This window comes from Zalophus californianus, chromosome 2 (genome assembly GCF_009762305.2).
Source record: "Zalophus californianus isolate mZalCal1 chromosome 2, mZalCal1.pri.v2, whole genome shotgun sequence".
Taxonomy (NCBI): domain Eukaryota; kingdom Metazoa; phylum Chordata; class Mammalia; order Carnivora; family Otariidae; genus Zalophus; species Zalophus californianus.
Window position 1 is genome coordinate 158,242,527 of NC_045596.1, and position 16,130 is coordinate 158,258,656.

The following is a 16,130-nucleotide window of genomic DNA, read 5'->3' on the forward strand; positions in this document are numbered from 1 at the left end:
ATGTATTTCTCACAGTCCTGGAGGCAGGAAAGTCTGAGATCAACTTGCCAGCAGATTGGGTGTCTAGTGAGAGCCACTTTCTGGTTCATAATGGACCCCATCTCTCTGTGTGTTCACATGGTTGAAGGGGTGAGAAAGCTCTCAGGGGTCTCTTATAAGGACACTAATCTCACTTATGAGGGTTCCACCCCCATGACCTAATTATCTCCCCAAATCCCCAGGTCCAAATACATTGCAGATTAGGCTTCAACACATGAATTTTGGGGAGAGACATATATTCAGTCTATAGCACCAGGGAGCTATAACAGACTGGTCCTAACTAAGGAAACATGACGACTAAATACAGTGTAGGATCCTGGATTGGATCCTGGAAGAGAAAAGGGTCTCTAATGGAAAAATCATGAAATCCAAATAAATTTTGTAGTTTAATGAGTAGTGTAGTACTAAGGCTAATCTCCTAGTTTTGATAATTGTTCTTTGGCCATGCAAGATAGTTGTCAACATTAGGTGAAGCTGGGTGCAAGGTATACAAGAGATTCTCTGTGCTATTTTTGTAACTTCTCTGTAAGTATAAAATTAACTAGCAACAAACAAACAAAAACCTACAAACTCATTGGAGTGGGTTGAACAGCAGGATCTCAGAGCCTTTCCTTGGTGTTTGTCTCCATCTGGGAGGGCACCCTTATTGGTGATTAGGGTTTGACTCCTTAATCAGCCCTGGAGGACAAAGCTCCAGGAGGTGGCATCCCTCCATATCCTCAGTTCCTGACACAAATAAGCACTCAAATATTTGTTGAATGGATAAATGAATGAATGAGATCCTAGTTTCCATGATGGAAAGAGAATTGGCCTCCACTATGGGAGTCTTCAGAGTAACTGCAATTCTAGCCAATCTGGTGCCTGAGGAATCTGGGCAAGGAGCTGGCATGGGATACAGATGGTTTTGAGTAAATATCCAGGTTGCACCATCTCTCTGATCTCCTTTGAATGGTTTGGGAGGCTTGTGCTCATCTGAAGGGCACTGAGGAGGCAGCCAAAATACAACTCCCAAGAAATTTGTACTCCCAGCCTCTTCCTGTGGTAAGCACCTGCCCCCACCTGTTTCTGCTGCCTTACTGGTCTTTCCTGATTTGATTTGTAGGAACTCTTTATGAATTTTGCCTGCTGAGCCTTTACTGGCTATATGCAATGCAAGATTTTATATATCTGGGGTCTCTTGATGAAAAAAAGATTTTTTGTTTAAAGTAGCCAATCTATCACTTTTTTCATATAGTTTCTGTCTCTTCTGTCATATTTCCTTCCCTACCTTAAGGTCATAAATTTATTCTCTTATATTTTCTTCCAAAGGCTTAAAAATTTCTATTTTAATATTTCATTTTTTAATCCCCCTGAAACTTGTTCTGTGGAAAGTATGGTGTCATATCTCATTTTATTTTTACACAAGGAAATGCAGTTGCCCTGTCACCATTTATTGGATAGCTTGTCCTTTCTCCATTGACATCAAACGTCACTTCTGTCATGTAGAGAACTTTGTATAAAATAATGAGATTCCTGAGTGTCTGCAATGGAAAATTGTTTGGAGCACACTCTTCCAGGCTTCCTGTGATTTTATCTCTTTCATTGACCTGTGCTATTTTACAACTCTGTAAATTGTAGATAAACTACAAACAATGCAGAATAATTCTTGTCTATAGACACATAAATCAGTTTGGTGCAGTGATTCCTTTTCCCTCCATGGAAGAAGCAAGTTTTGCTGCCATTTGTGTGTTCATGTCAACATTCCTGATCTGTCAGTGTGTCCGTTCTTTGGATTGCCCTTTGAACTGGTTATAAGATCTTACCAGTTCCCTCATTAACGATGAGTTAAATAAAAATTGTAAGATGTGTTTACATTTGCAGGTGAGTGATGATTTTACCTTATTTGAAATTTATCCCGGGGCCTCTGGGTGGCTCAGTCGGTTAAGGGTCTGCCTTTGGCTCAGGTCATGATCCCAGGGTCCTGGGATTGAGTCCCATGCTGGGCTCCCTGCTCCGAGTTTGCTTCTCTTTCCCTCTGCCCAGCTTGTGCTCTCTCTGTCTTTCTCTAAATAAATAAATAAAATCTTAAAAAAGAGAAATTTATCCCTTGGCAGTCACATACCAAGGACATATAGCTTTAAGCAAACCCAAAGGGAAACGATTAGTAGGTAGCAATTATTCACTTATATAAGCTCTTCCCATGTGAGCCTAAGCAGTTACAGTGGGCTCCAATTCACAACTGTTTAGACCCTTTTTCAGGAACATTGCCCTGAGTACAGAGGCATGCTTGTGCATGTGACAGTGCTCTGGCTGGCCAGAGGAAGATCAAACAGAACACATTTTCAGATACGTATCCTCAGCAGCGCAAGGAAACTTTCTAACACTATAATGGTGGTATAATCAACACTGAGCATCTGGAATGAAGTCCCCTAACTTAGCAGAGCAAACGACATGAGCTTTCCAGAAGCTCCCCCATGTCTGTTGATTCCTCAACAAATGTTTACAGAGTGCCTGTAAAGTGTAGCACTCAGTGCTAAAATGCAATAAAGAAAGAAATAAAAGCCTCTTTGATCTAGCTGAAACTGATCACTTACCTCCAAAGGTGGAACTAACCCTATGGACCCCTCTATGAGATCTCCGTGAGCTATATGATATGATAAAATATCGTGAAATGATACAATATGAAAGATGTGATGTTTTCATTAAAAATGAACAGGACAAAATGTAAGTTTGATGCTGCCTTCTGTCTTGGCCCAGAGGCCACCCTATGCTCTTGCTCTCGAGGTGGTCATCCGTGAGGGCTCTGGTGAATGTGGCTGACTGGTTGTCTTACAGAGAAGAACCTCCTTCAAGGGCCATTGGGGGAAGCAATGGTGTCATGTGTTTATAATCCAAGGACTATAGGCTCTACTCATTGAGTAGGCAACCTGGTAACCAAAGGAAGACAGTATCATTACCAAGTAGCATCTACCTGGGGAGCCCAAGCCACTCAAAAGGAGGTTTTCCCAAGGACCCCTGCCAATACAAAGACACAGTAGCTGCTATCAAGGAATTTGTAACCTATCTGAGAAGATGAGACTTGTAGCTAGAAAGTCAAATAACGATATGTCAGCCTAAGTGCTGTAGGTCTGGGGGATCACTTATGGAAAGCTTGAAGAAGGAAATGAGCATGAAGTGGGCATTGAAGAAAGGTCAGATTTGGAAGCAGGGCAAAGGAGGATGACAGGCATTTCCAGGTCAGGGTAGAGTGGAGAGCTGGAACAGAGAGGGGAGTAAGCCAGAGGAGTCCCAGAGGCAGGGCAGTGGGGGGAGCCTGATTGCAGGGGAGTGTTATTTCTCAAGCATGAATAGGATCTGGAAAGAAGCTCCCCACAGTGGTGCTCTCTTCCTAGAAGGGGTGGTCAGAATTGGGCCCCCATGTGAGCAGCACTCCTTCATTGGCTAACCAGGACATCCCCCTGAAACTCCTAATTTCAGGGGACTTTCCCTCTCACACCTATCAAAAAATACCCAGGCTGTATGTGCAAATGGGGTGGGCCACAGGTGGCCTTTCAGGAAGGTCCCTTTCCTCCCATCAGACTGTTCTTCCACAGGATGGACTGGTGAGGTCCCTGATAGCCCAGAGGGAACAATGGAAGTGGCACACAAGGCTTGGCAGAGGGAGGTTAGGCAACGAAGCCAACCTCAGCCATATTCACAATGCTGTCAAGGGTTCTGATAAACATAGAGAAACACCAAACCCTAGACCTCAGAGTTGGAGAGGATGGGTCAGGAAAATGTGGAGGGAAAGAGCAGAGGCCTAGAGTCAACACGGCTGGCTTCAAATCTAGCTCACCATTTACTAGCTGTGTGCCTTGGGCAAGGTTCTTATATTTTCTGTGCCTCAGTCTCCTTGTCTGAAAAATGGGGATATCACTCCATAACTCATGAAATGTCTGCAAGGATAAAAAGGGGTAACATGTGTAGAGAAGGTAGAACAGATAACAAAGGTTCAGCAGAGGTAAGTTAACATCAATTAATCCAGTGATATCTTTTTTTTTTAGATTTTTTTTTTTTAATTTATGTGAAAGAAAGAGAGTGAGTGAGAGAGAGCACAAGCGGGGGAAGGGTCAGAGGAGAGGGAGAAACAGACTTCCCCGCTGAGCAGGAACCCCGATGTGGGGCTTGATCCCAGGACTGCAGGATCGTGACCTGAGCCGAAGGCAGACGCCCAACCGCCTGAGCCACCCAGGCGCCCCTCCAGTGAGATCTTGAATACTTACTAACATAATCAGTTAAAATATAGATGGATAGATAGATAGATAAGATACGTTCGTGTGTTCCTGTGATATCTATCTATATCTATCTACCTACCTACCTATCTATCTATCATCTATCAATAGATAGATATATATCCTAAGCAGAGTCCTAACGTAGAAACTAGATCAACGCTCTTGGTTGGAACTCCCAACCATCACCCTCCAACCCTCCAAAGTTCCTGAAGACCTCCAAAGAACACAGGTTAAAAACTGATCCAAATCCATCCATGTGCTGAGAATGGAATCCCTTCTACAGTGGCCCTGGTAGGGGGTCATGGGGTCTCTCTAAGCCTTTTGCTGATGGGTCCCTGTGGTTTTCCAGTGGCCCAGTAGGGGCCTGGTCATCCCGTCACTGGGAGCCATAGGCTAGAATCTTGCATCTGGGTGGCTTGATCCATCTCTCCTCCAGAGCCACAGAGAATAAGGCTTCCCCTAACCCTTCTACCTGAATCCACCTGGAGTTGCTTTGGGAAGTAATCACACCCGTGGGTGCCACATATAAAATAAGGCAGTCCACCTGAGTTCCCGAAAGATCCACCTTGATCTTAGCAGGTACTTTCCTTACCAAAGGCCCCTCTGCAAATAAGCATCCAGGACAAGACCCAGGAGAAGAGGAAGGTAAGAAGGCCCAGGCAGACCACCCTGATTTTTCCTCTGAGGTCTCAAATTACATTCCCAGTGAAGAGCTAGAGCCTGGCCTTGTCCAAGGCTTGCTCTTTCTTCCTTGGCTGATGTCTGTGAACACTGAAATGCAGGCCAGGCCTCTAGCAGCTACCTGGACTCACTTGCTGTCAGTGGTTTTGGGCTTAATGACTTGGCTGCCTTCACTCCTCCACAGGGCAGTGCTGCAGCATTCAACCCTCCAACCAAACTGCTGCTCAGAAGTGATGGCTTGGTGCAGGGGCTTGCTGGAGAGGCACTTTGGAGGCCCTGGCCATGAGCATTGAGCCAGGAGCAGGTGTGAGGCAGAGGCCTAGAGTCAACATGGCTGGCTGATCTAACAAGACTCTACAGGGAAATGATCAGATGTCAGAGGCTGGGGCTCAGGCAGGCTGGAAGGACGTGATACATGAATTCCAGTCCCCCTCAAGGAAAAAAGAGGATGAGCTGTGTAAGCAGCCCTTGAGATTCATTGTGCTTACCCTCTCCACTGTGAACTCTTCCTTAGTTCTGGTCTTATTTCCCTCCAGTGTCCCTACTATTTGGACTATTTTCTTACAGCTCTTATCACTGCCTGGTTTCGCTGTTGGTTAAGTAAATACCTATCTTTCCCGTTAAGCTGTGGAGGCAAGCACTGTGTTGTATCTATCCTAGAGGAAATCCCAAGAGCTCGAACACTTCTTTGTACATGGGTGGGCCCAGTGGATGTTTAAACTGAATTGGCAGCTGTTCCAGTCACGTTTCCCACAGGGACCAAATAAAGTCTTCTCCAAACCCTGTATAGACCACTTTATCTCCCCTAATTATACACTGATAGAGTGGCAAGGATGATGTATCCTCAGAGGTACGTAGTACCTGGTCCAGAAAGGACCCCAGTGAAGGTCCATCCACTGAATGGCTTAGTGAATGGGACGACACATGGAGAAAAGTATGGAAGATCACAGGATACAAAATGTCCTGGGACTGCTATAGTTTGGGTGAACTGAGAACCAGAGATAGAGCTTGTTGCAGCACAGGGGCATTTGCATCCACAGGCCTTTGGACTGAAATTGGGAGCTGTAAATGGCCCAGGTTACATGCTCATACACTGCTTGCTACATGGTCAGCGCTCAGTCAATGTCATCGGAATAGGCGCGGTGGCCCAAGGAATCCAAGGGTGCAGGGCACCTAGAGGCAGAGAGCAGAGATGGAAAAGACCACCCATTTCCAGACCTTCCTTTCTGCACAGAGGTGCAGGAGCTAGTGGGGACATCTGAACTCACGTGGCATTTTACAACCTCTGTTTGCCCTGCAGCTTCTTCTTAAGGCTTTCTTGGGATGTGGAACCAAGAAAGTTCTAAGACCTCAATTTAGTACAACAAGATGATGGAGGCTGACACTGGCTAAGCCAACAGGTCTCACGGCCCCTCTGTAGATCTAGAAGGACCCCTTATGGGGCTTGTCTGGAAGAGACACCCTTACCGAACTGTTCCTGATTGGCATCTCATGAGCTGCTATCTTGCAGTTCTGATGAAATGCATTTCTTTTTGTTCCCATCAGATTTACAAAGTTTCCTGGTTGAAGGGGGGAAGGATGGAAACAAATATCCTGAGTCAAGAACTGTGCTCCCCCTTCTATCCTCATCTGTATGACAACCATGACACATGTCTTAGTGTGTCCACTCTAATGAAACGGGCTCAGAGAGTGAGAAGCTTGACCAAGGAGGTAGGTCCAGAATTCAGACCAAGAAGCCCACACTCTACCTCAGGAAGAGGACCCCTCTGTGCCTGGCTCTGTAGTCTGTGCTCTCCTCCCATAGGCTCTTTGGCCCAGAAATGTTGATGCCAGTGTTTAGGGTCTCTACCATGACCTTGTTAACCTCACAGAAGCCCAAACTGAGAAATGGGTTAGTTAGTGGGGCCTGTTGGGAGAGCAGATAAGTGCATAAATCACCTCTTATTTAAGCAAGAGTAACCCCCCCCCCCCAGCATGCCCTGGTTTCCCTACCTGCATGCTGTCCCCACCCCCACCCCCATTTGGTCACCTGTGCTCAGTGCTCCAGCAGTTCCATCCTGCTCTAATCCAACAACCGCTGGGGCCCTTCTATGCCTCAGTGCCTTTGCTTGTGGGATGCCCTTCTCCTGTTTCTCTCTCAAAGCCTTCCCTGTTTGTCACTCCTCTAAGAAAGCTTCTGTCTTGATTGCACCATGGGATTTTACCTTCTACGGGTGAACCAAGTGATGACACGGAAAGGTCAATGCCATTGAAAGAATTTATTACTTACCATTTCCCAGAGAAAGGGGCATACCGTACCACCTGGGAATCACCGAGGTCAATCAGGAGGCAGAGGGATGCAGAGGGACAAGGGAAATGCCTGTCCCAGAGACTTTATTGTGTTTTCCATGGGAAGGAAGGGGTGAAGCAGGGGAAACAGCTTAGGATCAGCTAGTTTGAATAATGCTGGCATGCTCTGGGCTAAGCAGGTGGTATCCAGTTGCCTGGTGCCTGGCCCTGGGGTAGTGTAGGGCAGGGGGATACGGGCTCATTAGGTGATAGCTGGATAAAAGGTTGTTGGGGGGCATGGACTCAAGGTTGTTGGTTTGCATATGAAAGGTGTGTTCCAAGGTGAGGTGTTCACAGTCTCTAAGAATAAGCTAGCCCTGGAAGGACAAGCGGCTGGGTGCATCTCTCCCCAACCAGCAAGGCCCTCAAGACATCAAACCATCATAAAATTGATAAAATAAAACACACAATTAATACACTTTCCTCTTTGCCCTGGGGTTGCTTCCGTGGCTGAACTCAGCACATGGTTGGCACTTTTGTCTTTGTAGTTTGTTTGGATGCGTATGTTCATTGCTCAGCTGTGAGCTCATCAGAAGCAGGGTCTGAATCTTGTTCATGTTTGTACTGTCAGCGTCTGGCAAATGCCTGTCATCAATCTATGTTTAAAGCAGTGATTCTTAGGCCTTGCTGCTCATTAGAATGCCATGAGAAGCACTTTTAAAATACTGATGTCGGGACACCTGGGTGGCTCAGTTGGTTGGGCATCAGAGTCTTAATCTCAGCTCAGGTCTTGATCTCAGGGTTGTGAGTTCAGGCTCCATACTGGGCTCCACATGGGGCATGGAGCCTACTCTAAACAAACAAACAAACAAACAAAGTACTGATGTCTAGGCCTTACCCTGAGATTCTGACTTAATTCATCTGGGATGTCTGGATTTTCACTGACTTCTTGAATTTCCTGGGAGGAATTTTCCAGAAGGAAATCAAGGTTGTGGTCTCAGGTGGTCATTTAACACAGCAGGAAACCCAAGTCCTGAAAGCCAGGGACTTGTCCTGGGCCTGATCACCTGTTACAGGAGCACCAACTGCCCATTTTGGTAGAACGTTACCTACTGAAAGCAGTTTCCACAGTCTTGGCAGGTCCTGGGCTTGAACAAGGTTGTTCCCCTGCATTCTTCTCAGGCTCCAGGCCATACTCATTGGAGAAGGGGCTCTTGCTTCACCCCAAGTAAGTTTCCCAATCCCGCCTCTCTCCTCTCGGTGTCGATGTGAGTTTTGCTCTACACTGTTTGTCTCTTTCTGGGACTCTGGCCTTAGTGGTTTCTCTCTTTATTCTTCCACAGCCTTCTCTTTGTGCATCCCTCGTGCCTCTTCTCCCTGTCTCACAGTGTATCTTGAAAAGTAAGAAAAATGGTAGGTGAACCATCTCTGTGATTTCTGCTCTTTCCCTTAGAATCCTTGGAAGAGGGAATGCCGGAAAACCCTCCCATTCTCACCCACCCTGCATGTTAGCTCCTCCCTGGAACTTCCTGGAACTTTCCCCAACTGCCTCCCCAACGGCCAACTGCTGCCTCCTCTCCTGGCACTCTAGGAACCTCCCTTAAAACTCCCATACTCTCAACACTGGCAGACCCTGATAGCCTTAAGGGCCCAAACTGTGGGGCACCCTGGGGGGAACTTTCTCCTCATCTTGTCCAGCCCAGAAACCTGCCAAGATTTCTCACTTCCTTGCAGCCACCGCCCAACAGTTCCCACACTGCTCTGAGTAAGTGATAGGGGCTCTTCTTCCTGGTTGGTGGGAGGCAGGGACTTTCCCTAAGGACCAGCCAGACAGAGAGACAGAGAGACAGAGAGAATGAGAAGTTTTCAGGGATGAGAACTATGGCCTGGAGAACTTAAGAGAATTCTTGTTTGGCGTGTATTTTTTATTTCTTTACCCTCATATGATTTGAGGCCATTACTCATCGCATTTCTACATGCTTGTGTCTGAGCATCAAACATTTCTTTAACTTTCCCAGAAAGGGCTCCTTGGCACATTTCTCACTACTGGAGTCCTGGACTGGGATTAGCATTACTGATTTCAGTTCAGATGGGCCTTACTTCTAACAAATTTAGGAAGTTTCTTTCCTTTGTGGGGTCTTGATTTCTCCCTCCAAGGAAGAAGAATTCTTATTTCCTCCTATGCATAGATATGTAGGCAGACCCAGAGATCAGATCTGCACATGAAAGGAGGTGAGAGGGGTCAATATGCAGCTCTCGTGGGGTCTACATTCAATGCTCACCTCCACGAGGACAGACAGAATATTCAACTTTCTGAGGATGACAGGGCAGCAGATGAACCTGGAAAATGCCACTATTTCATAGCTTATCTGGGCCTTTCCATTCTGTGGATGAAGTGAGTTGATAAATACAACATCTGGCTAAGGCAGTGATTAGGTCAATAATTGGTTGCTGAGACCAACAAGCTGGGGCTACCAGAGAGAAGACTTTGTGTCCTTGGAGTGAAGTGGCCCAAGCCCCCAGCTTCTGGCTGGAAGTCTAGCAGAACCCTTGGATAAAATGAGTGGTTGGCTCAGGGGCCAGGGCTGGGCTTATCTCAGAGACACTCTCCTAGTCTCCTCACTCTTGGGAAATGTAACTGCTAGAAAATTCAGCTCTGCAGCTCCCTCTACCACTGCCCCCATGCCACACCCCCTGTCAATACCACCAGTTCCTACATCTTCTGTTTGATAAGTTAAAGATCTACAATTCAAAACGTGTTAGAAGGAAAGCAAGCATTTCCTAAAATAACAACAAAAGAAACTACATTCAGATACTTTTACATTCCAAGACAATTTCCAAATTGATCATCTGAAATGAAAAGTGCATAAAAGCAACATCTTTTAGTTGAGAACTAAAGGATGGCTCAAGTGCATTTTGGGAGACTTTGCCATCCTTTCCTACTCTTTACATATGAAGGACAACAAAAAGTCAGAATATTCTGTTTTACAACATATTGTTTTTGAATGTGGGTGCTTGTTTAGTTATTAAGTGTCTACTATATTCAAAGTACTGTGGGGGGTGCAGAAACAACTGGGGCCCTCACAGGATGAAATATGTGCCCAGAAAACTAGAACAGAAGAAATATATCAGTGAGAGCTATCGAGGGAGGAACAAACACTGCCCCTGGAACTCAAGGGAGACACAGGTTAAATTAGTGGAGGTGGAGGTGTGATCTTTAAGAATTCAACGTCCGCTCCTCCTTCCTTTATTTCCTTCCTTCTTTAAATGGTAATTGAGCATCTGCTGTTTCTCAGGCACTGTGCTAGGTACCAGACACAGCAATTCACGGGACACATGTGGTTCTTCCCCCATAAAGGTAACAGTCTAGTGGTAGATAAGGATAAGTAAATGGCAAATAAAAATGGCCTGATACATACTATCATGGCAGGGACTATATGTGGAACGTTCACTGATGTTTAAATAACATCTGAAGGATAAGCAAAAGTTAGCCATATGGGTCATGGGTCAGGAGAGAATAGCTCTCCTTGAAGACAGAAGAGCTTGTACAAAGGCCTTCGGGTGGAGAAAGCACAGCCAATTGGGAGTATTTGGAAAGTAGTCTACACAGGCTGATCAAGTGGTCTATACAGTGAGAAGAATGGATTAGGTCAGTGTTTCCAAAGTGGGCTCTATAGACCACTAGTTCCTTGGATGTGTATGGTGTGTGGGGGGGCTAAAATATACATAAAATTTACCATTTAACTCTTTTTAAGAGTACAATCCAGTGGCACTAATTACCTTCACAATGTTGAACATTTATCACCCTATGTGTTTCCAAAACATTTACTACCCCAACATAAAATCTGTAACCATTAAATCATAACTCCTCATTGTGAGAAAATAAGTTTCTGTTGCTTAAGCCACCCAATCTGTGACATTTTGCCATGGCAGCCCTGGCAAACTAATGGCAAACTAATTTGTCTTGTTCTTGATCTTTGGGAAAAATTTCTGAGTCTTTCACCATTGAGTATGATATCAGCTATGGGCATTCCACACGTGGCCTTTATCATATTGAGGATGTTTCCTTCTCTTCCTGGTTTGTTGAGTGGTTTTTTGTTTATTTTTTGTTTGTTTTTGTTTATCAAGAAAGTTGTTAGTGCCTGGGTCATGCAGTCAGCTAAGCATCTGGCTCTTGGTTTCAGCTCAGGTCATGAGATCAAGGCCAGGATCGGGCTCCATGCTCAGTGTGGAGTCTGGATTCTCTCTCCCTCTGCCCACCACCTGCTTGCTTTCTCTCTCTCTCAAAAGTAAAATAAATCTTAAAAAAAAATGAATGAATGAAACCGGGTGCCTGGGTGGCTCAGACGTTTAAGGGTCTGCCTTTGGCTCGGGTCATGATCCCAGGGTCCTGGGACCGAGTCCCACTTTCCCATTTCAGGCTCCCTGCTCAATGGGGAGTCTGCTTCTTTCTCTGCCTGCCCCCACTCATGCGAACTCTTTCTTGCAAAAATAAATAAATAAAATCTTAAAAAAAGAAGAAAGTTGTTGAATTTTGTCAAATTTTTTTTTTTTTTTTTTGCCTCAAGTGAGATAATCATGTGGATTTTTTCCTTCATACTCTCAGTGTAGTGTATTATATTGGTTGATGTTCATATGTTGAACCATTCTTACATTCTAGGAATAAATCTTACTTGGTCATGTTGTGTAATACTGTTGATATGCTTCTGAATGCAGTTTGCTAGGATTTTTACATCAACATTCATAAAGAATATTGGTCTTTAGTTTTCCTTTCTTGTAGGTCTTGTCTGGTTTTAGTATCAGGGTAATGCTAGCCTCACAAAATGCCTTAGGATCTGTTCCCTCGACTTTGATCTTTTGAAAGAATTGTAGTGACATGTTCTTATTCCTCTCTTACTTATTTTTGGGTATATTATGTAGGTATATTTTGTGGGTATCGTGAGCACCACATAAAACATCCTAAAATTATTACAATCTAATTTGAATTAATATCAACTTAATTTCAATCACATGTAAAAACTCTACTCCTATATAACTACACTCCCCTACTTTATGTAATTGAAGTCACAAATTATGTCTTTATATATTTGTACACTAACCAAAGTTTATAATTACTTTTAAATCCTATTTTTTAAAAAAGTAGAGTTTCAAAGAAAAATTATAATAATACTAGCTTTTATGTTTGCCCATATATTTACCTCTACCTGAGATCTTTATACCTTCACCTAACGTCAAGTTACTGTCTACTGTCCTTTTATTTCAACCTGAAAGTCTCTTATTAGCATTTCTTAGAGGGAATCTCTAGTGGCAATGAACTCCCTCAGTTTTTGTTTATCTGGGAATGTCTTAATATCTCCCTCATTTTTGAAGGACAGTTTTACTAGATACAGAATTCTTGGTTGACAGTCTTTTCTTTAAATAATTTAAATACAGCTGACGCTTGAACAACATAAGTTTGACCTGCATGGGCCCACTTATTTGTGGATTTTTTTTTCTTCCTTATGACTTTCTTAATAACATTTTCTTTTCTCTAGCTTACTTTACTGTAAGAATATAGTATGAAATATATATACCATACAAAATATGTGTTAACCAACTGTTTATGTTATCAGCAAGGGCTCCAGTCAGCAGTAGGTTATTAGTACTTAAGTTTTGGGGGAATCAAAAGTTACACATAGATTTTTGACTGCATGGGGGTCAGTGCACCTAACCTCCCTGTTGTTTGAAGGTCAACTGTATATCATCCCAATGCCTTCAGGCCTCCAAGGTTTCTTCTGGTAAATCAACTGTCGATCTTATGGAGGACACCTTGTCCATGTCAAGTCCCTTTTCTCTTGCTGCTTTTAAGATTCATTTTTTGTCTTTCAACACTTTGATTATGTGTCTTGGTATGAGTGTCTTTGAGTTTATTCTACTTGGTATTTCTTGAGCTTTTTGCATTTGCCTATCTATGTACTTCATCAAATTTGGGAAGTTTTGGCCATTATTTTCTCAAATGATCTTTCTGCCCCCTTCTCTCTTTCCTCCTTCTGGAACTCTCATAATGCATATATTGGTCTATTTGAGGGTATCCCATGGGTCTCTTAAGCTCTGTTCACTTTTCTTTATGCTTTTTTCTTTTTGCCCCTGCTCCTAGACTCAATAATTTCAGTGTTCTGAAATTATTGATATCATCTATCTTCAAATTCATGGATTCCTTTTTGTCCTTGCTCAAATATGCTATTGATCCTTCTAGTAAATTTATCACTTCAATTATTTCATTTTCAGCTCTAGAATTTATTTTGTTCCTTTTCATAATTTTTATACTTTGTTGATATTCTGATTTTGTTCATATACTGTTTTCCTGATTGTCTTTAGTTCTTTGTTCATGTTTTCCTTTAGCTCTTTGTGTATATTTAAGACAGTTATTTTAAAGTCTTTATTAAGTCTGATGTGTGAGCTTCCTTAGGAACAGTTTATATCGACTAATTTTATTCCTTTGAATGGCTGTGTTTTCTTGTTCTTTGTGATTTTGTTGTTGTGTTAAAAATTGTGTATTTGAAAGAAACAACTACCTTTCCCAGTCTTTGCAGACTGGCTGTATGCCAAAGAAGACCTTTATTAATTAGCTGGGCATGCTCTGGTCCCAGGGATCAGCCCAAGATGAGAACTTAAGATCCCCTCTGGTCTTTACTGAGCATGTGTTTTGCCTGGACCTGAATGTGGCTTTCTCAATTCCCCCATATACACAGCTTCTTTTAAATCTCTTAATTTCCCCAAGAATCTCACCCTAGCTTCTCTTTGGAGCTTATATTATCTTTTATACATCTCCACCCATAATTTCCTGCCCTAAATATCTGCAGGTCTGTAGTCTCCTTGCAGGTTTCATAAGCAATACCCACTCCTTAGCCTCCCTGAGATCTGAGTTAGACCAGACAGAAACCAGTCCTTCAGGCAATCCTTAGACAGATTAAAACACTGTAGTAAGGTCTGCTTTGCTCCCTCTGGTTTGAGAGAGGAAACTGGTAACTGGGCTTCAGTCTCCTCCAAACCAAGACTGAACTATGCTGGGGAGGGTGTGGGGGCAAAGACATGTGAAAATGTCATGAAATTTCTTATCATTTTGAAGGCAACTTTTTCTTGATTGAGCATTCATTTGGTTGCTCTCAATCCTTGGCTGTTTTCCAGAGCTCCTAGCTCTGGTTTCTTGTGTGTTTGTTTTGTTGGTTGGTTGGTTGGTTGGTTGGTTGGTTTGGTTTTGGAGTGTGTATACATGTGTGTATTTTGAAGTTTCCATGAAAGAATGAGAGCTTGGAGATTCCCAGTCCATCATTTCGCTGATGTTACCTGGACTTTTTTTTTTTTAATAGCTTTATTGAGATATGTTTCACATACCACACAGTTCACCAAAATATGGTATAATTTAAATATGTGCAATTTAATGGCTTTTAAAGTATAAAATTCAATAGTTTTTAGTATATTTACAGATATGTGCAACAGTCACCACAATGTTAGAACTTTTCATCACCTTTAAAAGAAGCCCCATACCTTTTCGCTATCACCCCCATCTCCCCTATTCATTCATCCACCCACCTTCAGCCCTAAGAAACCATGAATCAATTTTCTGTCCCTATATATTTTCCTATTCTGGATGTTTCATATAAAAGGAATCATACAATATGTGGTCTTTTGTGACAGGCTTCTTTCACTTAGCATAATATTTTTCTCCATCCCCTGCTCCAGGGTCTGTAGAGGGCACAAGGTAGGTGGGAGTGGGGAGCAGCAAGGGTATACAGTGGATCAGGCAGACTGGTTCAAAATTGGAGTTACACCCAACAGCCACAACATGAGGGTAAGGAGGAAGGAACTGAAGATGGTAGCAAGTGAAGAGTAGAAACAAAGATTCACAGGAACTAGGCACCAGAGAAAAGGAAGTCAGAATAGGTAAGGAGAAAGGACAGTGGTCAAGGGATTAAAGTTCTGAATGAGATGGAAGAGTAGATGCAGTAGTAGATGCAGTGAGAGTAACAAAGCGAGAGCAAAGGAAGAAGAGGTTGTTATCAGAATGCCTGCTTGAATTTAAGATTTTAAGCATGGAATGGTTTTTAGTGGTGACAATGTCCAAGAAGTTGCCATAAGAAAAAAGCCTGGAGAGGAGGGAGAAGTGTTGGAAGAGGTATCTTCGTGGATATGGATGTCACCCAGGGTTGATATCAAGACTTGGAGCAAGGGAAAGTTTCCATGCCAAGCAGCAATGTGTTCAGTGAGCAAGGAGTGATAGGAAAGCAGATAACACCAATTAGGATTGATTCAGATGGAGTAAGCCTCAAGAAATGTAGATTTTGACAGGAGGGCTGAGGAGTCATGGTATAGAAGCAACAAAGGGGAACGGGGTGCTAGTCAACCTTACCTCCCAACCCTGAGTCATGTTGGGAGTGGGAAACTGAGCATTCCACACTTTGAAGAACTTCAGAAGTAAGCTGTCTGGTTATGGCAAGAGGTAGAGGTGAAGTGACATCAATGGGAAAAGCAAAATCTTTTCATCAAATGGTGTTAGAACAACTGGATAGTTATAGGCAAAAGAATAAAAATGGACCTTTGCCTAACACAACATATAAAAACTGATTCACAATGGGGGGGGCACCTGGGTGGCTCATTTGGTTAAGCCTCTGACTCTTGGTTTCTGCTCAGGTCATGATCTCATGGGTGGTGAGATCGAGCCCCATGTTAGGGTCCCCACTCAGTGGGGAGTCTGCGTAGAGATTCTCTCCCTCTGCCCCTCCCCCTGTTCATGTTCTCTTTCTCTCCCTTTCTCTCTCTCTCTCTAAAATAAATAAATCAATCTTTAAAAAATTAACTCACAATGAATCAATGATGGAAATGTAAGAGCTAAGTTTGGAAAACTCTTGGAAG

At 43.4% G+C, this 16,130-nt stretch overlaps 1 protein-coding gene across 3 annotated transcripts in view; it reads left to right on the forward strand.

Moving 5' to 3' along the window:
- PEBP4 (phosphatidylethanolamine binding protein 4) overlaps window positions 1–16,130 on the forward strand; it is a 248,125-nt gene that overhangs the window by 29,170 nt on the left and 202,825 nt on the right. Inside the window, exon 1 of one of the 3 annotated variants that reach the window (XM_027598916.2) lies at window positions 8,804–9,003. The exons of the other annotated variants lie outside the window; for them this stretch is intronic. The gene's annotated coding sequence lies outside the window, so the exon portion shown is untranslated. Of the gene's footprint in view, window positions 1–8,803; window positions 9,004–16,130 lie in introns of those variants that run through there. 3 annotated transcript variants of the gene reach the window in all.